The 27,553-nt window shown below is 29.7% G+C and overlaps 1 protein-coding gene across 1 annotated transcript in view; it reads right to left on the bottom strand.

The window, feature by feature from the left end:
• CPR27 (cuticular protein 27) overlaps nucleotides 1–27,553 on the bottom strand; it is a 98,608-nt gene that overhangs the window by 16,920 nt on the left and 54,135 nt on the right. The window lies entirely within an intron of this gene.

Raw genomic sequence — 27,553 nt, 5'->3', positions numbered from 1 at the left:
TAAGTCTCGAGTATAGTAGTAATGTAATAATAATAATAATAATTAAAATTAATCATTACTTACAAAATTTAGTAACTATAATGCGAATATCAACATTTTTCAGAAAACAGAAATTTCACATTCCTAATACTATTTGAGCTCGTAGAGGACGAAAGGATATATGCGACTCCAACTTGTAGAAAAATATATCGATAATAATAAAATGAAATATCGGTCATTGCATACAAACGTATTATTAAAATATTCCACATTGACAGCATCATCACTCACGTTATTATAAATGTTTTCATGACTATTTTTTTTTTTCTATCTATTATATAAATATTATGTATTATTCAAAATTAATTGTTTATGAAATGTACAATAAACTTTGTATTTATTTATAAAATATCACTTTCATCAGTTGTAAAATTGTTAAATCCACTTTTTTACGCAATATTATGAAAAAAATTTAAGTAAATATCTTGAAAATTAGATTTGGATGCACGTGCGTATGTGTGTGTGCGTATACGTGCATGTGTTTGCTTATGCGTGCTTGTCTTATTTCATTTTTACGAATTTTTAATAAACGGTAAGCTCAAACGTTATATATGATTTGCATAATATGAGCAGTAATATAAACATCATTACGTATAAACAAAATAACTAATAATATTAATAAATTACATTTAACAAAATCTTTTGCTTTCGAATTGTATATCCTCATAGATAAATTTTTTATTTCATCTTTCAAAATGGAGATGAAACTAAATGATTACATAACCTGTTTGTATTTTTAATTAGGCAAAACATATGTAACATCATTATCAAATAACTCGGATAATTAAATCTAAAAGTAAACCCGAAGAAGCCACAATAAAATTGATTATTGCAATAAATAATGCCAAGAAAAATTTGTCCCGAATACCAACTATGGGCATTTAGCCACCGCAATTCGTGGCTTAATCTCTATCTTGTAACAACAATAAAATTATAATAGACAACTAAGCAATAAGCAGAATACATTTAATTATTTAATTTCGCTCAAGACGCTTTTGGTTGTTTTTACGAGATGTGTGGTTGATGAGTCAAATCTGCATCGATGCAGAAGAATGAAATTTTGATCCCGCAACGTCACGTCCACAGTATAAACGAGAACTTAAGTAATAGCTAATTTCTAATTAAGTATAGTGCGAATCTACGTTAACGAGTCTCTTTTCCAACAACTTTCTCACGATGGCATATTGTGCATCTGGATTAGCTTTCCAAATCATTCAAAATGCTTCATAGGTGCAAGCATTTATTTAATCTTGAGGCATCGCTTTCTTTTTTCTTTCATCATTAATTATTTATATATGATTTTCACCGATTAGATAGTATTTGTTCTATTTAAATAAAAATCTCTCTTGCAATCCATAAAAACTAATTCGATTCATTCACTTTTAAATTTAATGTTCCCGGTAAACAATTAACACTTTAAGAGATACAATTTGGCGTTCTTATTTCACAATATTTTTTATGTTCTTTTACATTCAATTGTGTTGAAATGTAAAAATATATACATAATATAAACATAAACCGCAAATATACATAATATACATAATAAACATAAACATATTATAATTAAAAACATTAAACAGAACTCAAACTATCACATCAATTCAATATATTTATCAATCGGTAATTTTAAGTTTGCAAATATGAAATAATAATGTGATAATAATGTAAATATCATTATGATAATTGAACATTATAAATTTCAAAATGATATTTATAAAAATAATATTTTTTATTGAGAGGAGTATATAGTGTGAATAATATTTTATAAGAATAATAAACTTCATAATTTAAAGCTAATTGATACGGGATTACATTTCTGTTATATACTTCATAAGAATTTGACGGTGTAAATCTAATTGTGATATATTAAAACCATTGAGCTATAAGAAAATTTTAATTTTCACTTTTCAATATTTAACTGACAATTCTTACGAGCGTATTAAAATCATAATTATTCAGAATATTTTTGACAATAGAAGAAAAATTGAAACTTAGAATGTTCTCAGATCTTCTTAAAGAAAATTAATTTTAATATTTAAACAATACTTAAATTTTTACCAATCTTATAAATAATGCATTATTATTATTATTAGTTATCAAATCTTGAGTAGCAAATAATTAATAATATAATTTCATAATTAGCAAACAGTCTGATAATCAATTACAGATTTTAAAGTATTTATAAATAGGAAAGAGTAAAAGCATTATAAATGAAAAACTCGTTTATTACATTATTATTTCTGAATATCAGAAGGCGAATGAGATTTTTAATAACTTGATAAAATGATTTTCAAAATTTCAAATGTATCGGATTGATTTAATTGTATAAATATACTGATAATAAATTTTGATGACAATTAAATTAAAGATGATATTTCATTATACGATATTAACAATTTATAATTTATAATTAAGTTTAGTTTTGCAAATATTTATAATATTTTAAGAGAATATTATAAATTTTACAAATAATTAATTTTGAATAAAGAACTTTTTTTAATTTAAAAATGTAAAAAATAACGTAACAACCATAATATTATAAAATCCTATCCTAATGTTACGATAGATTAATCTCAATTCTTCTCATTGATGAATAAATAATACATTAGGCGTCTCTATTTAGGAATAAATAAATAAATTTAATATGAATAAGTAAGATGAAGCAGAGTTGAATATATTGAAGTGCCATCTTTTGCATGTTTTTCCAAATCCAAAATTTTAAATTCAACTTACCGACAGTACGAAGGATATCTTCCTTTTTAATAATTTACTATATTTTACAACAGATAGCGCTTAAATCCACTTTCACAATCTTACTGCTGTAATTGCAAGTAAATAAATCCTCGCGTATGAATACCATCGTTGATATAATATTTTATATAATATAATTTAATATTATTATCTATGTTCATTATGATAATTAAAATTAGTAATTTTTTATATACATATATGGACCAATATTAGTCTCTGAACTATAATTCAATTTAAATATTTTTATCCTTAAAAAATTATTAATGATTTCTGAATATAAAATATGGTTAATTATATTAATTATTATTTAAATATTTATACTACAAATAATTTCATTGGTTTCTTTTTTTTTTTTTTTTTTTTTTTTTTTTTTTTTTTTTAAAGTATTATTATAAAAACTTCTAAAATTATTATAAAAAGTATTATTATCAAAGTGTCATTAAACTAAAATTCAAGTACAAACACTGAAAAGCAAAATGAGAAATAATATTAAAATTCTATAATTCGAAATTATTCAGTCAGAATATTAACATTTATAAAAAGGAATGGATAAATTATCTGGCTTATAAATTATAATCAAAGTTTTCATCTTAAAAAATATTATCATTGAATTACAGCAGCAAATAAAATTTGCTGTTAAATTGTGAATTTTTAAATAGTTAAGTTCCAATAATTCAATTGAATTGAAATTTGCTTAATTATTTTATTTTACGAAAGGATTTTTATACGAACATTAATTTAAAAATAAAGTTAGACTAATTGGCATTATATAGTAATTAAGAATTTATGAACAAGAATGCTTCACCACAAAATATTCATAAGCTAGTAAAATATAATTATGAGAACCGAATATAATTATTTGGTAAAATATTTCAATATTTTATCATAGACTGTTAATAAAGTTTTCAAGAAGGTCACAATGTATTTATGCTATAAAAAAATACCGAGGATTTAAAAATCTGATTGGAGCTTGGCGGTTTGTTATATGATCCGGATTTGTGGTTTCACGAGAGTGTAAAGGAAATAAACAAAAAGTAACAGTAAAATGACACTGGGAAAAATATAAACTTAAGGAATAATGTTTTATATGTTTTTCGCATTAAATGTAAGTAATATTGGTAGAATTGAAATGAGAATATTAAATTATATTTATTGTCTAAAGTGATGTATTCGGAGCTGATAAACCCAGTTGATTTATTGAAACTCAAAAGTATTTAAAAGATTTTTCTTTCTCAATTTAATTATGAAGGAAGGAACGAGTAAAAAATATCTCAAATCTTGAATTGAAATACTTATATTTTTATATTCGGAGAATAAAAAAACGACATTGACAACCATTAGGCTATCTAGCAATTAAAATTATTCTATATTCGTGTATTCATGTATATAAGAAATAAAAACAAATTTTATTAAAAATCTGCAATAATAGCGGATGTAACTAAACTAAATTCTGTGTGACTATTATTTCAAGTGCTTTGAAAACAGTATATAATCGGTAAAATTTAATATATAAACTAATAGTATCATTTGATATGCTAATAATGGTTTATATATATTTTACTGTATAATGCATCTGTTTAATATGAAAACTTAAATGATTTTTATGTCGTTTAAATGTACAGAAATTATGAAAATTGATTAGTATTTTATTTACAAAATATCTTATAAAACAGATTCTTAAATAAAGATTATAAGAAATATCAAATTATTTATATTTTCGTATAATGTATATAATGTTTGTAAAATAAAAAAAAAAAACGTTGAAAATAATGCAAGAACAAATAATATTAAAGTTTAATAAGTTTTTAAGAATGTATTTTTATTCATATAACTATGGTTATAACAAGTTTCCTTATAATATTGTTTTTATAATTAATATCATTTTTATTAAACTTTTGACTATATAAAAAAATTTTAAATTAAACCAGGAATATTTATAAGATTTTCAAATAATTTTAAGGCTTAATGCAAAATACGAGTGTATTGTCGCTCAAACGAATTCTATTTAAAATATATAATAAGAGTATTGAATTCCATAATTTTGCAAATTAATAATCTATAATAAATTTCATTCTATTTTATAAATTACAATTACACATTGTATAAATTGAAGATTTATTTCATATGTTTTCACACTTCGTTCAGTGAAAATATACGGATTCTTGCAAAACTAATAATAATCATTGATATAAGCAATGCATCAGATAATATAATACGTTTTATGAATTCTCGAACAACGTACTTATTGCCTCAGACAATGTGTTTATAATTCTACCGATAAAATTATACTCCATAAAATCATGAGAATCGAATGAATTGTCTATACATTTTTCAAATTCCTCCGATTTCTATTCCAATAATGTTAGATGTTCTTAGAGCTAAATAGTAATAATGATATTATGAAGTATTCGTTTGATATAAAGCATACATAAAAGCTTCATATTATATAAAGAAGATATTAGTTTAAAAATATATTACAGTGTATGTGAATTATAGAATATTCGTGACTATATTTGGAAACATTGATAATTGTTAATATGAATTATTTCATCCGGAAGAACAAAATCACTAAAATCGAGCTTCAAATAATTGAAGCAGACTATTATGACTTATTAAGGTAATTTAAATTAATACAAAACATTCAAGTATCAATATGAGTATAAATGAATAAAGAAGGAGCCGAAAAGGAAATTAAGGAGGAATAAAAAATTGTTCGAAATGTCATATTTGATATCCAATCATCAATGTGAATTTATCACAAACAATATAGAATGTAAATTGTAATATTTTATTAATTGATGTTAATATATGAGAAAAACGAAAAAAAAAAAAAAAAAAAAAAAGAATGTTAATGTAAACTTAAAGGAACTTTTCAATACGTAAAAAATAAAGTATGAAGTATTCAATTTAACGATGCGACTAAAATGAAAATTAATTGTATTAAAAAAAAATTTTCAAAAAATTTCAAAAAATTGAATTGATATTAAGGATAATATTAAATAGATTTTCAAGCTTATTATAGTCACTGGTATAGCAAAAATATAAAATAAATATTTTTCTTATTATACAACAATCCTTAACGAATATAATTTGTCGTTTTTATATTGTATTATTATTTATTATTTCTTAACAAATTAGAAAATACATATGTAGAATAGAAATTTACAAATTTAAAAATCAATTCTACGTATATTATTTTATTTGTAATTTTATTTACACTTTATAAAGAATTATTGTCTCTGATGTTTTAAAGACATGTAATTAATATTACATGAGATAATAATATTTTGTCGATCTTAATTATATATTTTTTCATGATCGACGATGAAACATTCGTCATATTTATTTACAAATTTAAGATCTATTACACAACTAAGATTAGCTGTTAGTTCCAACTGTTCAAAAAAAGCAAATATTAAATAATTTTTAAAATATATTGAAATTATTTTTATTTCAATATATTTTTAAATAAATATCTTAAATATGACATAAAATTGTAGTGAAATTAAAGTTCACCAACTCTGTTCATCGAGAATATTTTTCAATTAATAGAATATTCTCATTCATAATTTTTAAATTACCGATATTTTATTAATAACAAAATTATTGACGTGAAATTTATTTGTATAAGCTAATATGCATGTATATTATATAAAATATATCTACTATTAGGTGCGCTAAGTAAATAAATAAGAATTCATTCATTCATTCATTTTACATAGTTTTTTTTAAATAGATTTTTAAATGTAAGCCTTATTATAGCTTGCCTTATTTATTTACAAGTAGCTTAACAAATTCGTGAAAATTAGAGTGACTTGAAAAATATTAACGATTACTGATAAGACTAATTAGATTTGTCTCGATGATAATGCATTGATCCGTATATCAACTCACTATCCTACCGATATATTCATACATTTAAGAAATACAGCCAATCGTACAACTTCCTATCTTTATACGTGTATTTTAATTATTATAAATTTTTTATTAATATAAATTGATAGATACGTTTGATGCAATGCCCTTTCGTTACTCTCAAAAAATTTAAAAACAATTAAAAAATTTTTAAAAAAAAAAGTGTTTGTTAACGATGAGAAGATTGACGATATTGTACAGAGTGACAATTGTATAAGTGACGCTCTATGTTGACACTCTATATAGCTTTATAAGTATTTCATATTTATTCGCTTTTGTATATCTTCTTCAATGATTCATTCATTGATTGATGATTGATAAGTACGAATGGAAGTGACTAACTTGCCATATTTCTCACAAAAACTAATTTGAATAAATTTCAAAATATAGACTATTTTCATAATGAATATTCTAAAATTAACTCCTTAATATTCACTTATCCGCGCTGTCATTTTTCATTTACAACTTTAAAGCGTCAATGCATTATTGCCAATAATTGCGTAACATTCATTGATCGAGTGCAAATATCAGCCATACAGGAAATAAGTTGATAATTATTGAAATTGGTTATTTCTTAAGTATTTTTTTACTACACAAATGTATAAAATATTGCCTATGGTATATTAAAAAATTTACAATAATTGTACATTAGTTTCATTAAAACGTTAATGAAAATGAAATTAAATGGCCGATATGAAAGGATTCATTTGTATAGAGAGCGAATACGTAAGTTTTTGTATATTTATTTGCGCGCGTGCTTGCGCATGCACGTACGTGTTAATAAATTTAAGGAAAAAGAAAGAAAGCAAACGAGTTACAGAAAGAAGCAGAAGAGGTCGAGGACCTAACGTTCTATCTTTCTCTCTTATATCGTCGTATTTTTTCTACGGCGATAAACCAAGAACTTTAGTCGAAAATGAACTTATAAAACGACATGATTTCTCCTTCCTACCAAGTTTCACACGTCAGATTCAGGAATTCGTGTGCTCGGAAACACCAGTCGACCTTGTAAAAAATGCGGGTGTTGCGCAGCGTCAATCCTGTCGGGATGACGCCGTTATATCGACAGCGATATGTATAAATTAGTGCTCGCGTGACGGATCTCGATGTATATGTCTGTTGTAGTTGTTTATTTGACGCAAAACATTATGAACGCGTGGAAGGAGGCTGGTATTTCACATTGGAGATTTTTTTTTTTTGTTTTTTTTTTGTTTTGTTTTTTTTTTTGTTTGTTTTTTTTTTATTTTTGTTTTTGTTTTTTGTTGAAGCGAATGGAAATTACTGTACGAATTATATTTATGGGGGATCGAGAGCAGAGTGATCATTTCTTTCATTACTTTTTAAATCTTTATTCCTCTAAAACTTTTTATCATTACTAAATGTTGTATCACAAAAATTCGATCAGATTATAATTTGATTGTAATACAAGGTTATAGACAAAGACAGTAAATAAAATTAGATAGAGGGAAAATTATGTTCAATTTCGGTCATTATCACTCTTTATCGTGCCAGCTGACTTTAAAAAATTCAATTTTTAAATTACCACTTAATAAGCTTCACTAATTATCGACTAATTGTACTCGCTCAACATCACCAAATGATTTGCCATTATATAGCGCCTAATCGAATTTATCTTCAAATGACAAAAGAAAATTATTTAATGTTTTGTAATTTTTGCTTGTAACTCGTGGGATAAAATTCCTGCCGAAACCACAGATAATATTCCTAAATGCTTTTATGTTACACATATGATACACTTCATCAGAATATGATATCTTAAGAATTTATACATATTTGATTCCTAAGTAAAATATTATTCTCTTTTAAAAATTCGTTTTAAAGTAAAAATTCGATTTCAACATTTTCTAACTTTAATAAAGTCAATTTATAAAAAAATAATAATAATAATAATAATAATAATAATAATCATGACACTCTTTTAAAGTCGATAAAAAAAAAAAAAAAAACATCAACGCCTTTGCAAACGTGTTAGACTTTATGCGCGATAAGATTGTCGAGGCTTAGCTCTCTTTCTCTATTCGTCGAGTTGTCGGTATCAAAGATAACCTACTAATAGTCGGAATAAATCGGAGAATTAAAACTGCAGACCGGATAGCACAATGAACCGTAGGTCTGAAAACTACTTGATCGGCATGCCGACAAGCAGTGGTCAACTTGTTCCCCACCATCTGCCATCTATCACTTACCACCAACCACCACCTATCTACCCACCTACCCACCCACCTACCCACTTACCTATCTACCTACCTACCTACCTACCTACCTACCTACCTACCTACCTACCTACCTACCTAATTATCTCTATCCATCTATATTATTACCTATCTAGACCGAATTTCCCAAATATTCCCATCACTTCCTCGTATGCATAAAATCAGTATTATAAATTATCATCAATGTTAAATAATCTCCAATGGCATGAAATTAGATTTCTCCGAAGTAAATAATAGAATATTTATGAAAAGTCCCTTACCTGTAGCCACATATATTGTAATTTAATGGATTGTTGATATTATTAGAACATTTAAAATATAGTAGTTCCTTGTATTATATATAATTTCTAATAAAAATAATTTATATTTTTAACTTAATATATTATCTAATTCTTTTATATTTAAAATTGAAGGCATTTGCCATTTAATGTATATATGTTTTTTTTTTTTTTTTTTTTTTTTTTTAATTAAAAATTGTTTCTTTTTGAAGTTAACGTCTTTCTACATTTGCGCGACGTCGAGTAAAACCTTACATCTTTATAACTCCAGAAAATATGATACAGCCAATACATATATTACATGCACAATAATTGCAAGTAATTTTAATGATTTTCTTCGGGAAGCTCTCATACGAGGGTTAATGTTGATTAACAATTGCACAACAATTCGCCATTGTTCCGATTTTGCTTTATTGACAATTTTTTTCTCCTCTTCCTTTTATTATTTTTAGTAACATTTCACATTCCAGCTTACCGCGTGCACGCTTTCTCAAGAATTTCTAAAGGGACTTTATGGACTCGATAAATTCGAACTATATGCAGCGAAACTGTATTTACGTGCGAACAATACAGTCGTATAAAAGGAGGCCCGGAGGCAGGCGAATAAAGAATTTGGATAAGCGGCGGCCGTGGGCTCAATACCGAAAGCTTGTAAAAGAAAATGAGGACAGGTACAGGAAGCCAAGGTGTTTCCAAAAAAATGGATGAGACGAGCTCTCGAGCTACTTTACGAGCAAACGAGTTCAACGACACCGAGGCAGCCGGCTCTTGTGCCATTGTACGGCCCATGATTTACGTTGGCTTCGAGCGGCGCCAACTTCTCCGGCGCACGCGAACATACTTATATATTACCGGGCGATGCAACAGCTTGGAATGCCGTTGGTGGCATATTTTTTCGCCTTCGTGGACATTCTATTTCTGGCTAATCTTGTCCACCCTCCCCACCACCCCGACTCAACCCGTCATCCCCCTCGCCCAACCACACCGCCCCGCAACGCTCGACGCAACCGCCTGAAAGGACCCGATACTCGTAAATGCCGTGGCCCCGGGAAATAATATACGTTGTCGGCTGTTTTGAGGGAGGGTGGGCGCGCGCCGGCGCCTCCCAAACAGCGACGCGTCATCTCGCCCCTGGATTATCAAAAGAATTCTAAACGAGTGAGATTGCCGACCATTTATAACAGTATGTCACGAGGGAGGAATTAGAGATGCGTCAAAACAAGGTTGCAAAATTCCGGGACGGCTTCGTGTGATTTACACCGAACGCACCATTTTTTTTTTACCTTTTTCTTACTTTCATTTCTTTTCTTTTCCTTTTTACGATAAGAGCTCCTCGCTTCGCCTCGACTACCCACGAATATTAATGCGAAATCCCATGCGGCTAACTGGCTACTGTCTTACGCATTCATGGCGCTAATTTACATTGGCGCGATAGTTGCCTTTAGCTGCGATAAATTATGACGTAGGTAGTTTTTTCGACGACTATTAATGTCACGTTACATCAAGCTCCAAAGACCAGGTGACATTTCATGTAAATCCACGCGATTTGTCATTTCATGAAAATATAGAAACGAAAACATAAACAAAAACATAAACAAAAACATAAACAAAATGGAGAGAAATAATGGAAGGTTATTCGCCTAGTTTGTAAATTGAAATTATGTTTGCATTTATGATAGTATTAATATTCAATTTATTGGCAGATTTTGCTTTTTATTTACATTACTAAAATACACAAAAGCTATTTGTCACTATTTCTAGTATCTCATTCTAATACAAATACTTTTTCTTTCATATCCCTAGGTATTTAATTAAAAATATTTCCTTATTAAATTAACAGATTTAATTAATCACTATAAGAATTAATTAATTTCTTTCATTAAGTAATACTTGAATAGGTAAAAAATGTTTATAAAGTTAAATTAAAGTTATATTATTACTATAATACGTATTATGTAATCAAAAATAATTTATTTATGTACATATATGAAGAAGTAATTAGGTTTATAAGAATTCGCTATGATAAAAGTCTTAATTTTAATTTTCAATATTCATAAATACATTGTAAGTTTTATGAATAAGGAAGAGAAAGGCTGTTGTAATAAATAGATAGATAGATAGGTGGACAAATAGAGAGTGAGAGAGAGAGAGAGAGAGAGAGAGAGAGAGACCATCACCTTGTACATTTTCTATGATATTTTTCTTTAAACTGTATTTAGCAAATTACAATATTATTTTATGACATCAACTTATTTTGTTGCTTATTACAGAAGGAAATATTTAATAATCGCAATTTTATTTTACATATATATATATGTACTTTTAGGAAAACAATATAAGTGCACAATAGCAGTGTTATTATTTATCTGCTCTTAATTTCAATATAAATATACAAAGTAATTACTTAATCTAATGCATTTTGGAATTTTTTTTTTTTTTTTTTTATTCAAAATAGTACATTAAACTTCACTGAAAATAAACTGTGACTGACTAATGCGATTAATATTATTGGCTTAAATATTATTGACTTCACCAAGTAAAGTAAAATGTACATTTCATAAAACACAATCGTTATTTTCTAATTACGTTTAGAATAATGTATAGAATCTTATTCTAAAATATATTAAAAATATATTAATAACATTAATTGGATAATTCATTATTTTATTTTATTCGCATTCTTATCGCTATTACATAATTGTAATTGCTAATCAATTTGCTTTTACGTTTTGATGTACAGTGTTTAATAAAAATGGGAGAAAATTACCTTTCGAAGTATAAATGTACTATACATCACAATAATAATACTTTGTATCAATAATAAAAATGTTGACTCCGTATATTGTATTGAAATGATATGGGACATAATTTAAAATCTTGCTGACTCATTATTAAATTGTAATGATTATATGGTATAAATTACTTCTAAAGTTATCAAGGATGAAAAAATATTTTTTGCAACATTAGGGTTAATTCTTTTCTCAACAATACAATTTCTTACGAAGTTTTTATATTAAAACAAAAAAAACAAAAATACAAAAAAAAAACAAAAAAACAAAAAAACAAAAATACAAAAAAACAAAAAAACAAAAAAACAAAAAAAAACAAAAATTTATTACTTATAAATAGCAGTGTAATTAAAATTAATCATCGCGAGTTATTAATAGTTAAAATTTAATAAATAATTGGTAGAGGAAAAATTACAACAACAACAAAAATATCAAATTAATGAAGACGCTGATAAATACGCCAAAAAATATCGTACAACATTATAAGACTTTTATATTATATATAAACCACTGTATAATAAGCTAGTTAATATGAAAAAGAAATTTTTTAATACCTCATTCTCTCAGTCCCTGGAAATCATTATGAAAATCTAATAGTTTATAGTTAAAAAAAAAAAAAAAACAAAACAAAACAAAAATCTTTACATCACATGTATATTATATGCATAATATTTTACATACAATATAGAGACGTACAAAAAAGATTTTCAAACGAAGATAATCTGCAATCGCGTACTAAGATTCGGATCAAAATTCAGAAGAAATAAAATTGTCAGAAAATGAAACTCCATATACTAAAAATAAAATATCCAGTAATGAAAGCCTGGTAAAACGCGATATTTCATATTGAAAAATCATCGAGTTAAAATATAATGAGCAGCGGAATAATAAACGTTCTCTCAATAATTCCAAATTAAACTTATCTACTTAAACTTCTGCTTATACCGAAATTATGATTTGAAAGGTCTCTTCGTTTTATAATTATGCTCTTGTCGGAATCCGGAACCGCAAACTCTGCAACAAACGCACGCTATATAAGGTAAAAATGGGCTTGCGCGCTTATGATATCGTCCATTAACGGTTTTATGAGTTTAATATCGCGGCTTTGCCCGACAGTTGGAATCCTGTAACTTCCAAGATATACGCGAGGTTAAACATTGTACGAGAGAATTGCGAGTAAACAGTGTGTGGTTCGTTCAATTAAATTAACGCGGCGAACGTTATTAGTATGCGATCCAGAATTCACCATATAAATCCATATAAATTTCGCACTTCGCCTCGTTTTATGGAATAAAGTGACTTTAAATATTGATAATTACTATTCGGCTAACCGTTCATTGTTTCGACGCTTTAAAACTGCTTTTTAATTATATTTCGTTATCATCACGGTACATCGTCCATTACATTCGATTACATTTCTTGCAATAGAAAACATATCGATTTACATACGAATAATTTTTATCATTCATATTTATCGAAAAGGGGAGCTTCAAATGTATTGTCCATTCGTTCAAGTAAAAATTATCATAGAAACTTATTATTTATATATCCAACTAAATTATATAGCATTTATACTAAAATTATGAATAAACGTATATTATTATTAATTAAAAAAAAAAAAAAAAAAAAAAAAAAAAAAAAATTAAAAACGTACATGAATTTAAAACATTACGGTTTTTAAAAAGCAATTTATATTATTTTATTTTAATTAGTTTGTAGAAAATATGCACAATATTTGATTAAATAGTTAATTAAAATATATGGTCGTTTGAAATTATTTATTTCTACAGAAAATTCCATTTTAAAAGGTGATGGAAATAATATATCAAAAACCATTTTTGATCCAAATCCTTTCATATTAATTCATTTTATTTACAGATTACTTAATTTGTCTTTTTGTATAAATTATCAGATCAATTTATATAATTTTCATAATAAGAAGGAATAATCTAACATTTCCACAAAATACACAATTTGGCTAATAGAATTTCTCTGATATATTTGTTTAAGGCAAGTATGTATTAGTAACTAGAAAGGACAAAAAGCGAATAATTTATTATTTTATTACGTTCAAAAATACTTTATCTAATATTAATATCATTTTTCGTCATAATCATAATTATAATTGAATAACTTACTGATAATTGTAAAAAAATTTTAGCCACCTAAAAAAGCCTCATAAAGAACATATTTTTGCAATGCATTTCTTTTAAAATTTTTATACTTATGATATTTCCATTATGGTTATGTAAAAATATATTGGTTTAATATTTATCAAAATCTTTAAAGGTTTATAAGTAAATGATTTTTTAACTCAAAGATATTACATTCTATCTTTATAAATGATCTATTATACTAATGATAATTCTTACACAATAACGGTAATGTAATAAAATAATTTTATAATACAATTAATTTCTCAGTAATATGAGGCATTAACTTTTCGATACCACTAGATTTATTGTAAAAAAAAAAAAAAAAAAAAAAAAAAAAAAAAAAAAAAAAAAAAAAAACTGATATTTTCTCATTTATAGATTTCTATTTGAAGTTTGATTAAATGAAGCAAATTACCGCACATTACAATTGATTATATATGTTTATAAATGTAATGTTTAAATTTACTTATCGCGTTGTATAACAATTTTGAATTTAAAAGTGAGCTAATTTCAAATTGAAATTTATTTGATGCATTCATCTAAACAATATAAAAAATTCCATTTAATAGTATTAAAAAAGCATTACAATAACGTCTTCGACAATTTGAAAGCTGTAAACAATAACTACAACATTTAATTCAATTATTAGGTAAAAATTTCAAGATATAAATCAAAAGATATTTTTGAATATTTAATATTATTTTTCATAATATCTAAGCGATCAATTTACATATAAATTTTCAAATAACTCGATCGCTTTATAAAATCAATTAATAATAACAAATATGTGGCTCTCGAGAGATCTGGTGTATACTATAAATACAAGATGCGATTCGCCACACTTTAAACATAATCATGACGACGATGACGACGACGACGACGACGACGACAGTCTTCTGATAAATTTTTTTCACATTTAATATTTAAATTCATCCACGTTCGCTAAAATTTGTAATAAAACATTAAAAATGAAATGCGTTTAATTAACCAAACTGTCGCTCTTTCCATCGATGAAAGGAATATCCATGGTTTCAAAACACTCTTACCTTTGAATCTATTTATTTATTATTTTTTTCTTCTTCAAAGAGTGATAAAAAGTCACGAAGAGTCGCTGCCGATCGATTGTCTCGCGAGAAATCTCGAGTCTTCGCGAGGTAAGATGCGACTTTCACGAAGGCTAGGCGTACTTACATATCCTATCGCACGCCCCGATCAGCGAAAAAATGTACAACACCGGCGCTAGGTTGGACGAGTCGTCGCCATTTCTCAATTCTCTTATGCGTGAATGCACTTTATAAATCGCAAAAATGTAAAATTATAGCACGATAAATTACAAAAGTGGACGACTTTCATTCAAAACGCACTCCAGACTTTCGCCCTACGTAACATTTATGTAATTAATTTTTGGTTCGAGTTATTGTTAAAATTAAAAATTGAATAATAACGTTCATTTTGCAGTTCCTATTGTGTGAAGTGCATCATGGTACTATGAATGAGTGGAACGTTGGTTTCTCGCACGACCCTTTAACCTTTATCAGAAAAATAACCGGAGCCATGAACAAAGCACGATATGCGAGTAAAAAACAGGCTTCATCGGACATTATTCAGCTAAAAATTGTTTGCCCACAAGGAATTTATAAGAAAGCATTGTTCGAAAAGTCAGCAATTCTGCCAGAGGGGCGACCCTCGATCGATAAATTGAATCGATTTAAACAAGTTTGCCATATCAAGGGAATGTGAGTGTGATCGAGAGGGTTGAATTTTGCAAAAGATTTTATCAGAATGTGGTGAATCACGGAATTTGATCATTCTTTGAGTTCTGAAATGCCGATGTTTAATGTTAAGCATAAAATATTCAGAAACGTTGCAATTGATAGTATCATAAAATTTAATCCAGATATAGAATATTTTTTTATTTTTTTTTTTTTGAAAAAAAAAAAAAAAAAACGATATAACGCACCCGTACGTTTTATATAAATGCAGAAATTCAAGTAATTTAGAAAACGTTTATATTATGCAGCGAGCACATTCGAAGCGAAATAATTAAATATACATATTAAATGATTATAATCATTAATCAAAACATTTATCTATTTTATTCGTCCGTTTGTCTTGTCAATTAGAATGCCGAAAGAATTCAAATAGTGCATTATGTCAGAATGTAAATAATTTCGTATAAATATTTAAACTTTATAATTTAAATATTTATCATTTTATTATTAATTTTATAAAAAATTTTAAATTATCTATAAATTGTTGAAACCATTATAGGAATGAAAGAGGCTTAGGTTGTATTCAGTAGCATAAACGCGATTCACTTAATAAATAAATTTACTTAATATTTCATGCGACATTTGGTAATAAGTAATTAATATAATAATTTGAATTTTTAAACATCAAAGTTTATGCATAAAAATCATGATTTTTTATTGAACCGTTATTTATAAACGGTAATCAATGTGTAATTTATATAAATCGGACACCTTGAAATTTTCATACAAATATAAAAGTTTAGATGGAATCCATAAACTGCGACAGTGTTATTAATATTAATTGCCGTAATACTTACAGGTCACATTTAAAAATAGAAAATGTAAATAGCTACAATTAATTTTAATTAAACGATACATAAAATATTACATCAAAATTACTGGGTTTGAAATTTAATTTATGATTACAACAATTTCAATCCGATCTTATTTTATGAACTATATATATAATTATTCTATTAGCTAAAAAAGCTCTCATTGTCTTATAAAACGGCAATAAGAAAACTATGAGCAATATTTTATTTCAGAACTTATAATTTTAATACAAAATGCTCATAATTAATGAAAGTTCTTGTATAACATTGTATTTCTTATATTTTACTCATATTAATGATGATATTAATATTTTTTACTTTTTTTTACAATCAATTAAATTTAGTTCTTTTGTTTGAATATTAAATTAAAAAATCTTATAAAACTATAAGAAATACACAGCTAGATTTAGGAGAATTAAACTTTTAGATATATATAAAATGATTAAACATATTAAATGGAGAAATAATCTAAAGGTATTTTAATAAAGTCGTATTTTTAATTTTAAATTAATTTACAATTACATAAATAATCGATGAATTATATATACATTGAATGATGAGGGGAAAAATGATATTTTAAATAAAATCATCTGAAAAGTGAAATGTGAATGTCCATGTGAAGTGAAAATTGACTTTTCTTTTTTTTTTTTTTTTTTTTTTTTTATTGTATTAATCAAGTCAGTTTATCCAATATGATGTTCTTCTTATATTATGTTCAGAGCATTTTCACTTACAAAATAATTTTAAATTATTTAACTCATCCTTGCCAGCCAATGTAACATCGAAACATATAATTATACACATACCACCTACCTTCACAAAACCTATGCATATTTATATTAAGAAAAATTACGTACGCCATAACAATTATGCTAACCGTCAATGAAAATTAATAAGAGATTCAACATATTCAACATAATCATTTATAATACCCGATTCTTGATTTAATCAGTGATAAAATTGCTAACAAGCAGTGCGAGTATTTAACACCATGCAAGCATAAATTTAAGTAAAATAATTATAACATTAAATAGAACATTAAAAATCTGTAAATTAACATTTATAAGTAATAAATACATTAATAACTAAATTAAAGCTAATAATCGCACGATACAGATGCGTAATACAGAAAAATTATTACCTAACTCCCGATCCAACGAACTCGTAAAATGTGTATTTGACGTAGAAGAAGATAATTGGCGTAAGATTAATACAGGAGGTAAGGATAGAACGAATCCAAGATCAAGATAAACTTTCCACGGGTTGCGCGAACCGGCCAGAAAAGACGAAGCACCCTGACCTTGATCTCGCCGCTGTAATCGCTGATGGAGAAAGGCTTTCACACTTAAGCGGCACACGCAAGGCCGCACGCTACTTTCTTTCGGGCGCACGCGCCAGTGCGACACGCTCGTATCCGCTCTCAGTTCGTTGCATAATAAACGGATTTTCGGTACGTAAAGCCAGGAGGGAGCAGCGAGTCACGGACCCTCGGCATTGCGCCATTAACCTCCGCGAGAGCTCACCTCTCATTATTGTCCCTCTCAATTGAGAAATTTCATGACCTGGCTTCGAAAATTGTTAGGTACATGCCAACTAATGCTCATCAGGTTTTCCGCTGTATCATATCCCTGAGTTGCAGCGCTGGAAATGCTTTTAAAACGAGGTCCATTTCAATTTTCTCCTTGCCGAGTTTGAGACATATGCGCGTCTTTGCAATTTGGCTTTAGGCAATTAGGCTTTAAATTTCCTCTTCACACTGAATTGTGTAGGCGCGGTAACGTTATATAAATAAGTATATGGTAGGAAAATTAACAAAATTTCTTTTAAGGTTGGAATAACTCGGCTTTAAGGCTCAATTACTGATAAAAAGTATAAATTTTAAAGTTTTCAATTCAATTAAAAATGCAATGAAAATTAAGTCGAATGGTCGATAAAAATTAATGATGGCAAAAAAAAATAAAACTTTTTTAATGCATAAATCTATAAATATTGTATAAAAATTATATCAACAAAACAAGTTTAATCTTTATTAATGTATATATATATATATATATATATATATATATAATTATTGTAAATAGTGCTGTTAAATTAATCGCATTTTAAGATTATTCAACAGGTTTGATTTCTTATTAGTTTTGTATGAAGGACTAAGATATAATTTTTGAACTTCTTGCCTCTCGGATATTCAAAACTCTTAAACTTTGCCTAAAAACAATAATCTTTCAATTTAATAATTTTTTGATTCTCTAGATACTCAAGTACTTTTAACAGTTAGCCAATTATAAAATCCATTAAATTCTATAGAAATTCGTTGTTGCTTTGTAATTGAACAGACGAAGAATTGCGAAAGTAAAGAATATTAGAAAGATATTAACGAGAGTAATTAATAAAAAATGCTTATTCTAACAAAATTGAAATTTGCATATTCTATATGTGACAGTTTGATAATCTAATCGGTAATTGAAATTAGCGAAAGTATGATACATATCTCAATATTAATTATATACCGTATTTCTTATTTAAGTACGAAATTTCATTAATCAAGATATTTCTTATCGTATAACATTTTTCTCTATTCATTTCATTGTTTAGCTTTCAGTTTAAATAAATAATCGAGGGATACTGCAATAGCAGATAGTTTTACAATGTAAATATATTTAAAAATTTCATTCTGTACTCAATATTTCTTAATATTCCCTTAATACGTTGGAATAATTTATGAAATATAATATTATTTTTACAGAAAATAATAAAATAAGCACAGAATCAAGACGTCCTTCCAACCTCAGGTATTTGCCGTATAATTCAAGCTTTGTATTACTCAGTCAGAATTTAAAAAATCATAGATATTAATTCCATTCATTGCATATGAGTATATTAAACAACATCATTTTGTCTATTTAATATACTTGATTGCAATCCAATAATAAAATTGTTTATAATTTTTTATAATTAATGATAAATCTTGACGAGATACACTTATTATAAATTTTTCTTCTTAATGATATGTATTCTGACACAAATGCAATTCTAATTTCATTTACAAAATTCGTAATGTATGTATGTTTTCAGCAACGTTATCCAATTATCCAAATATCCATACTTGTTTTATTAGTATTATTAAGTTATCTTTCAGAAATCAAATTAACAAATTAAATAATTCAAGAATAAATTATTACGATCTATTTGCCGTATTATATACCATAACGTAACTATAACGAAAATATGATTTACATAATAAACAATTACGTTGTAATAATTTTCATATTTTTATTCATGGTTGATTATTCGAAAAATATAAAGGTAACATATAATATAATTTTTAGTAGGAAAAAATTATTGTCTTATATATTAGAATAAATTTTTTCAACGGTTAAATTTCATTTTGCGTATCATTACTTAGATGTAATAAACCAAGTTGTGTGTCTGCATTTATGGTAAAATAGATTAAACATAATTATTAATTACTTACTTTAACGTATACTTTTCATTATTATACATATAAAATAATATTGAATTTTGGAGAAAAAAAATCAATTGTTATAAAATTTGTTGTTATTTTTAATGTAACTGCGACTGATAGTTATTGCCTTTTATCATTGAAATAATATAATAACTCGATGGAGTACTTTATATCTTTATAAGTTAAGTATTTTCACTTACATTTATCGAAACTTGTATCAATTGAAACTTATTTCTTTTTTTGTTTTTTGTTTTTTAATATAAATAAATATGTGAGTGTTAATAGGTTCGCCATGAATAGTATTGGTAATATATTTTTTTATTTTTTTTTGAAACGAGCCTATGTATAGGTGTGAATCTAACCATGAGTGATGAGATAAATGTAAGCGTAGAGATAAACAGAAATTTATCAGCGATTCAAAACGAATGTAAGCATATACGTATTACAATAAGTGAGAAATTAAAGTTTAACAGCAACAGTGCTATTTCGACTGCAAATAAATATTGTTTAAAATTTGTTTTTTCACCAAAAAAAAAAAAAAAGAAACATATTGTCATATATATACCAGTAATATCAAGATAATCAAGAGAATCTTGATTTTAGTTGAAGCTTTTATTTAAAATTAAGATGATCTAGTAATAACGATTTTTTTACATGTATTTATGAAAATGCAATAACTATATATTAGACTAGACATACCATAAGTTAGTTAACCTCAGAATGCTAAGAATACATGATTGAAGATAATAAAGATTTAAGCTTGTAAAATAATATAAAGTAATTGCGACATGAGACTGGATTGTAGACTGGATGGGTAGTGGTAAAGTCTAACTAACATCGATTGGTTGCTCGACCATGGTTGAAATGAAACGGGTATCACATAAATGTTTGAAAATAGTTGAGTGCAGTTGAAAATTGAGCGAACTCTAATCTGCGCTTGAATGGGATATCAAAAGCGCAAAAAGATATCGATCATCGTAATGTTAAGGAAACTACTCGGTTGCTCCCATCAACGACTCATCCCCCAGATTGAGAAGAAGAAAGGCAGATGAAGATTCCTAGGAAGCACCGTCGTGAGAGCGAGTGAAGTCTCCCTCTCCCCCGTCTGGTGTGTTTTCTGTCTCTCTCTCTCTCTCTCTCTCTCTCTCTCTCTCTCTCTCTCTCTCTCTCTGTCTCTGTGATGGAGGAGCGCGCGAGAAGAAGTGAGGGTATATAGGCGACGCTTGAACGCCGCGGGGCGTTCCGGGATATCAGCTGTGTTCGCTCGCTCGCTCGCTCGCTCCTGAGTCCCGAGTGAACGTTGCGCTCAAGCGTGTGTGGCGCCGCGACTCTGACCCGCTGTCAGTTGCCCGTGCCCCGTGCTACGGTTAGGACCGACACGTAACGCGGTCACACGCCGAGGACGCCGAGGACATTGAGGACGATAACCACTCACGCGCTCTCTCCGTTGCTACATACGACTCTCTCTCTCTCTCTCTCTCTCTCTCTCTCACACACACACTCTCTCTCTCTCTCCCTCTCTCCCTCTCCCTATCTCTCTCACTCTTCCTCACTCTCCACAGAGACGTACGCAATCAAGCAAGCACGCACGAACGCACGCACGCTCGCACGCACGCACGCACGCACGCATGCAGGCTGACACGCAGTCTCCGTGCAGGCTACGCGGTAACTTACGTCGCCAAAATCGAGAGAGAGAGAGAGAGAGAGAGAGAGAGAGAGCGAGAGAGAGCGACAGAGAGAGAGAGAGAGAGAGAGAGAGAGAGAGAGAGAGAGAGAGGGAGAGAGAGGGGAGGGGGGGAGCAAGTGAGTGATAGAGAGTGATAGGGTGAGAGAGAGAGAGAGGGAGGAAACGTGGGTGACGGTGAGCATTGCCGGTGCACACCTCTTGCGAGGATAGGCAGGCCCCGTCACCGCATTCGACCAGTGAACCATCCACGTGGTGTTGGCCCGAATGTTGTCTTCATGAGGACAACCGACTCGCCCAGGATGATCTACTGAGGCAAGACCAGTGAGTGAGGTCAGCCGGGATGTCAGTCATGGCGCACTGTAGCCTTTCGTTCCGATGGACCATTCTAAGCTCCGCGCTTCTTTTGCTGGTGAGTTAAAAGCGGTTAAACCTTCCCTTGGGTTCGAGCTTTACCTTAAATGGTCGATAGGCTCAAGTTTGTCAATACAGCCACGGTCTCAATGTCATCGCTAATGAATTTTAATCTTAATAGCGTTAAGTCAGAGGCTATTAATTATCTTTTAAATGCCGATTTGTCAATTATCAATAAATTATCAAAGAAAAAGGCTGCCAATCTATTTCAGTGTTAATATATCTATCTTCCATTATGGTTCTAAATTTTAACTATAACGTGTATTTTAGAAATTTTGTTTATAATTTATTTACTTAGAACCTACCTATAGATATAATTACGAACAATAGCGTATTCTCGCAATGTTACTTTTTCACAATTATAATGTCATTTTAACAATTAAAGTTGCGTATTATACAACTTTCTACGCAATATCATTTATCTACTAAATTTACAAAATTATATATATATATATATATATATAAGTAGTATTATAAATCATTTCTATAGTTTATTTTATATGTTGCAATGTAAATTTTTATCTAATACGTAAAACTGAATATGTGCTTATACATAATATTGTGAATGGAAGTCGTATATTTATCTCAATTGTACAATATTAAACGAATAGAATTAATATTTAAAACTGAACCAATATTCACTCCTATTATAATTAATGCAATGCTTTATAAATAATATAATGAATTTTTTTTTTTTTTTACATCAGATTTTCAAAATATAGAAATTTCTATATATTGACAATCATGTTATGCTATGAAGATATTATGCTATAAACGTAAACATATTGCTTTTGAAATTTTGCAAATTCAGACATATCTCTAGATCAAAGTACTGAAATTTAATCAAAGCAAAGACTGTAATAAATAATACAGTCACAATAAAATACAATTGTAAGACTTTTTTCATTCATTATTTTGTTTTTTTTATTCGTACCAGAGTATCTTTTTATTATTCATATATTTTATCACCATTATTACCCATATATATTTACATATATAATTATTAACTATTTTATTTATTTATTTATTTATTTATTTATTTATTATTATTATTATTATTATTATTATGATTATTATTATATATTGAATATTGAATATCCTGTTTTAGCTATTTTGAAATCTCATATATGATAAGTATTTAGGTATTGTTGTGTAAAAATTGAAACAAGTTTTTCGTATAATTATATTAATAGTATTATGATTCAGAACTATTCTATTATTGGCACAAATTCCATAAAGAATATTTAAAATGTTCGATTAGAGTATTTTACAAAGTTATTAAACTATTCACAATATTAGATGCGAGGCTATGAACACACGCATACGGCTCTCATGCTCAAGCGCACGCACACATTCGCATTATGGTAATTGCGAAGACTTAATGAAAAATAATTTACGCATTGCTCATTGTCGTCATTATCTAACAAAGTAAATTCAAGCACCATCGTCAAGGGTGAACTTTTTCCGAAAAATTATATTTACATCGATGAAAAATGAAATTCTCAATGTTAAGAAACGCAGTTTTATTTTGCAACAGTTTAAGCTGCGCCAATTACAATCTAATAATGTACTATTCGTTGGCAAAGTAGTCGTCGCTCCCGGCATAATACAACGCATGAAAACTCAACACCAAAGCGTTAACGGGAATGAACAGCAAGGCAAGCGAACATAATCGATAATTAGGGTCGTGGTCGTCAATGCGGACTATCGGCAGACAATAATCGAGCCGATGGTGGGCAAATTTTTTAAATGTCTGCACTGGCAAAAAAGATGGAGCTAAAAAGAGCGCGGTAACCGTAGCGCGATAAGAAGGATAAAGCGCCGTGAAGCTTCAGCAACCCCCAGGCATTAAAGACAAGAGAAAAGTCGCATTCTCGACGTCCCGGTAAATCGTAATCGCGTTAGAAGGTGCGAGACATCGGGGAAGTTAAGCCGAACAAAGTGAGAATAAAAGCTCGTGGACCCGTAAGCAGAGGAGGACTCGGGCGGAGAGATGTCGCCCCCCCCCCTCCATCCCACCCCACCCCACCCCACCCCACCCCACACCACCCCGCTTAGAAGAGAGCCATGGACGCATCCGCGACCGGCTCCTTATCACCGATGAGATCGTCGCCGTCGCCAAGCTATGGAATGTCCTCGCGCGTACCGCACCGCATACCGTTACGCTCTCGCGTTTCGCCACTTAATCGCAATGTGCAACGAGGGACCGAGGAGGAGGGCGAAGGAGGCACACTTACAATGTGCGCGGGAACGAAAGGACGCGTGCGTCGATTGGCGAGAGCCGCGTGTGCCTGCACCCAATGGACGAGAGAACAGAGAGCCGTGCCGGGAGTCAAGGATAACGCCCGTGCTCCTGATGTCGGCGCTCTGCGCGTCTTTAATCCTGATTATAAAAAAGGCGATTTAGCTGTAATGCGCGGGAGCCGTGGATCGGACGTGAAGAAAGCTTAGGCGGCTCCGGGTTTTTCTTTCCGCGTGAGGCACATGGAGATCATGGAGAGATCATGGAGATATCATGGAGGGTGCGTAAGCTCGTCACTTTTACGCAAGCACCCCTCGATGATGAGAAACGGTTCTCCTGTCATTATTCCATTTGACATTATGAAATTAACGCGGGTCCGTTCTTCCTTTTGCTTTGGCAATGCGTGTCCAATGTTCAGATAAGTTGTCTACATAAATCCGAGGTCAATGTATTTCAAGTGAATGCACGAATATTTAAAAGCCTAGTGCGCATAATCGTGATACTTGCTAGCATTTACCGTAAAATTGTTTGCTACAAATCATTCGATTACACTTTGGTTCTACTGAGCCAATTGACGTATCACTCGTTGACGAAGAACAAGCATAAAATTTTGTTCTCGTAAGGCAAACTTAAGCTCAACTTGAAGTGGCTCGTGATTAGAAAGCGAGTACTGCCAATGATAAAAATGCGGCAACATATATGCCGCGACAATAATATAATTGTAATTTGTATTAAAATTCATCAAATTATTAAACGTCTTTTTGGATTTATAATTTTGGAATTATAAAGACGAAAATCGAAGCGCTAATCCTCGAGTGAAAGTGCATTGCGAATTAACGAAGCTTTCTTCGCAAAGCTCTAAAAGTTGTGAAATGATTTTTTTTTTTAGAAAATAGTGAAATTTAAATATACAAATTTATACAAGAATTATACAATATCGTTCTAAGTATGCTTAGTGGCAGATCCATCGTTTATCTATTTGAATTTGTAATTTAGAATCGTAGGTCAATTTTATAGTGAAATCTTAACGACATAACGACTAATTAATTATCTCAAGAGAAGGGATTATAGCAGCAAGTGACTGTCAAAAATAATAATTCATTATATTATCCCAGAGTTAGAGTTAGGCTGATTTGTTTGTTTGTTTGTTTGTTTTGTTCGTTTGTTTATTTTTTTTTTTTTATTATCGTTGTTGTTGTGAAAATTACTATACAGACATACAACCATAGACTGCAAATGTATATAAAGAGAAGCGAATGTTATTACTGTCGATAATAAAAAAATCCAATTTCTTTATTAAAAAGTTTCGCTTGCGTAGGCAAAAATCAATGACACTGTTCTTTTCATGTAATCGGGATGAATATGTGCTGGACGAAAGTCGAAAACCTTGCGTCAGAAGCGGGTCGCAACAAAATTCAAAACATCCTTCATCGATTGAGACGCACTCGGACGCAATCCTTATTGCGCAAGCTCTGGTCGATTTGGCAAGCCAAGCGGTGGATCAAGCGTTGCCCAGTGATCCAATACGATTCATTGAGATTCTTTCTTAGCTAAGGACGTAAAATAAAGGATGACGGCTTCATAATGTAGGCTCATCGTAAAGCCCGTTTGTTCTCCTCTTGCCTTTCGACGTGGAAGATCGACGGGGTATTGAACTCTGCTGCTCTTGTAACGGATCGTGCACGTGGGTGGATACCGATAAAGATACTGTGCTAGCGAATTCACGCGTGCGAATTCGATGAATGTCTTCGAGCGAAATGGAGGCTCGCGCGTTACGAACTTGTAAATCTCTTATTTCTTTCTTTCATCATTTCTTCGTTTTTCTTACTCTTATTATTCTTCTTATTCTTCTTCTGCTTCTTCTTCTTCTTCTTCTTCTTCTTCTTCTTATTCTTATTCTTATTCTTATTCTTCTTCTTATTCTTATTCTTCTTCTTCATCATCTTCTTCTTCATATTTTTCTCGCTTCAAACATTTCGTAGATTCTAAATATGCCGAGATTACAGAAAATGAATACACGAGAACTATAATGGTGAAAAATCAATTATTCTTCATTCAATTTAATACGCACAATCGTTATATTAAATTGAATACAACAGTAAGTATCTATTCGTAAAAGGATCGTTGATCGAGGATTTTTCAACGAATGGCCAAAATTTTCAACAACACTCTCCAATTCAAATTTGTGTTTTTGTCGAGGTTGAGGTACGCGATGTAAGCTGTACCAATCACCTGGAATAAATACCGCGCACCTCACCCATTAACCACTAATCGCTGCACTAGCATTGTTCTAAAACGACGTTTAACAATATCCTCCATTATCGGATTTTTGCAACTACCTCTAATCACAATCCAATGGCTTATTGGACGATAAAAATATTAATACGCAGCTTAATTGCGAGATATCGAGTGCTTCGGGAAATTTAACGACGAATTTCAAAGCGATATCGATACAATGTTTAATGACAGACTTGCGCTAGTCAAACCATTTAGATAACAATTGGCCGTAATAAGTCGGCGTTCTAATGAATAATAATGCACGCACTAGTTGCGAAAGAGTCGGTGAAAAAAAAAATTCCCATGGATGGTAACGAGGATGGAAGCGAAATGTCGATGCCTCGACAGGTATTTCACGAGATCTCCGATGGGACTAGGAGGCGCGAGCTTATCAAGCTCGATAGTGTTTATCCAAGGCAACGAGCCCCACTCCTCCCGACCTATTATCCGCACATCGGTAATGAAGTAAAGGCCGCGCCGCGAGTAAACTCGTTTCACGTGGCGGGGAATGGCCGTTCGGTCAACGGTAGCGCGCCTCCGGTGCAATCAACAAAGTCGCGGGGGCGGCGAGGCTCGGCTGCAGGTTGAGGCGAATGCACGCGAGTCTGCCACGGACGTTTCATCGGTCAAGATCGAGCGGTCCGCGTTTGCTCTCCTCTCCCCTATAAATGAATTTTCAATTACGAGCCATTCGTTCAGCGCGTCGTTCAGCGCGTCGTTCAGC

This window comes from Ceratosolen solmsi, unplaced genomic scaffold, assembly GCF_000503995.2.
Source record: "Ceratosolen solmsi marchali unplaced genomic scaffold, CerSol_1.0 scaffold28, whole genome shotgun sequence".
NCBI lineage: Eukaryota > Metazoa > Arthropoda > Insecta > Hymenoptera > Agaonidae > Ceratosolen > Ceratosolen solmsi.
Note: the sequence above shows the minus strand (reverse complement) of the source record. Positions and strands in the feature narration are given on the sequence as shown.